Source organism: Vipera ursinii (genome assembly GCF_947247035.1).
Source record: "Vipera ursinii genome assembly, contig: SUPER_Z_unloc_2, whole genome shotgun sequence".
NCBI classification, from domain to species: Eukaryota; Metazoa; Chordata; class Lepidosauria; order Squamata; family Viperidae; genus Vipera; species Vipera ursinii.
Window position 1 is genome coordinate 169,819 of NW_028148448.1, and position 2,500 is coordinate 172,318.

Below are 2,500 nucleotides of genomic sequence, written 5' to 3' on the forward strand. Positions count from 1 at the left end.
GACCCCTTGCCATGCCTGCCTACAGCTGCCAGCCGCAGAGGGAAGCATGGAAGGCTTGCAGCCCGCCCAAGACTGCCCAGACGCAGCGGAAACGGCCCGGGCCCAAGACAAGCGCCGCGTGGACCAGATGACTGACCGGGAATGCAAGGAGCTGCTTCTAAAGTTCCTTGCATGGGGGATGCCAGCGCAGGGGGGCTCTGGACACCGGGTAAATCCTTGCCCAGTGCCCACGAGGCCCCCTAACATGGCGCCGGCCGCCCTGAGTGACCCCGGGACCCCGGCGCTTTTGGCGCGAAACCACCCGCCAAACTCTAACCTGCAACTTCCGACCCCAACCGGAAACAAGATGGCAGCCCCCAGGACACCCACATGGTCTGATAGACCTCAGCCAAGCCTCGAGGCCCAGCAATCGGTGGCATCCGGCCGAAGCGGCAGGGAAGCCCCCCGGTCCTCCCCACCGGAAAGCCTCAAGGAGGCCTATGCTGGCCTCAAAGCCTGCCCAGCCGAGACTGCTACAGCAGAGCTTGAAGCAGCCATCCAGGTCCTGGTGGCGGCCCTGGAAGCCAAAAAGACCCCGGCCTCGACATCGGGGGTAGCCGGCCTCCCTCGCTACCCCCAGGAGCCTCCCGGAGCTGCTCCGGGGCCTTCAACCATTTCCCCGGGGTCTAACTGCCGGGATGCATCCGGCCTGGAGCCTCCCAGCTCCGTCCTGCAACCCCAGAGGGTCCCCAGTGAACCCCCGGGCCCTCCAGCCTACTTTTCGCCGCCGCCCAGACGCCCTGCTTGCCAGAAGGTCTTCGGGGCGGCTGATGCATACACCAGCAGGGTCCCTCTTCCATTCACCTCAATGGAGCGTTCCCAGATGTATAAACATCTATATAGAGCTCGGATATCTGCTTCTGCCCTCCCCGATAATTTTGAAAAACTGCAACTTGGGGGGGAGAATTACAGCAGTTGGTGTACAGATGTGCAGCTATGTCTACTGAAGGATGGGACTCTAGAGATGGTTCTGGATCCGCCACCTCTTCCCTGGGGACCCGAAGAAGAGTGGATTGATAGACAAGCACGCACCACTCTGCTGAGATCACTGGATGGCAACTTGCACCCCAGGATTCCAGATGGGCTCACAGCTTGCGACGTTTGGGGGTTGTTATACAGTTTATTCAACCGCGACAACATCCGTTCGCTCGCCAGACTCACCGCTGAGTTTTACACCAGCAGACTGAAGTTTGGGGCTAACATGGCCGAACACCTGGGTAAATTGAAAGCGCTCAGGGCAGAACTGATGTCCAGAGACCACCTTGTACCTGATGCAAACTTGGTCATCGTCATTCTGGCTTCCCTGGACAAAAATTGGAGCAGTTTCATTGCTTCACTGGAGGGGACCACGAAGGAAGACCTGACTCTGTCCTACGTCACAGGGAGGCTCATTGAGGAAGACAGGAGGCGAAGACATGCAGGAGAGTACGCCAGAGCCACCACCCAGCGAGCCAGCAGGAGGCACCACAACTCAGAGCAGGTTCATGCTCTACTTAAGTGTCTCACCTGTGGCTCTGAGGGACACCTGAAGAAGGACTGCCCCCATCACCAACAAGGCCCCAAGCGTGGTCCCAATCAAGGAAGGGGCAGGGGGCAAGGAAGAGGGCGTGGCGGGGGCAGAGGTAGTGCCAAGGGCAATTTTGTGCATACTTGTGTTCTCACCCCCCACCACAAAGGCTGACAGCCCCGCTGACTGATGGCGACGGGACTCTGGAGCTCCATCTCACGTAGCAGTGCCATCAAGCATGTAAATGCTTTGTGGGAAAGTAAGTATCAGTTACTGCAGGGGTCTTCAAACCTGGCCCTTTTATGACTTGTGGACTTCAACTCCCAGAATTCCTCAGCCTGGCTGAGGAATTCTGGGAGTTGAAGTCCACAAGTCATAAAAGGGCCACGTTTGAAGACCCCTGAGTTATTGCCTCAAGAAGACCTTGAGTCAGATACTACGGACCGCGCCACTGAAAAGGCCTCCTTCGTATGAGACACAGATGGCGAGGAGGGCCAAAAGAAAGCCTTATGTTTAGCAACGAAACGCACCCCATCTCTGTCCTCCCGGGCCCACATTGACTGCTCCCTAGAGTCCCTTGGGTCAAAAAACAAAAAAGGGGGAGATGTAGGAAACCTATGATATTTCCACCTTAAAGGTAAAGGTAAAAGTTCCCCCGCACATGCGTGCTAGTCGTTTCCGATTCTAGGGGCCGGTGCTCATCTCCGTTTCAAAGCCGAAGAGCCGGCGCTTGTCCGAGGACGTCTCCGTGGTCATGTGGCCGGCATGACTAGACGCCAAAGGCGCACGGAACGCCGTGACCTTCCCACCGGAGCGGTCCCTATTTTTCTACTTGCATTTTTTACGTGCTTTCGAACTGCTAGGTTGGCAGAAGCTGGGACGAGTAACAGGCGCTCACTCTGCTAGGCGGCACTCGGGATTCGACCCGCCGAACTGCCGACCTTCTGATCGACA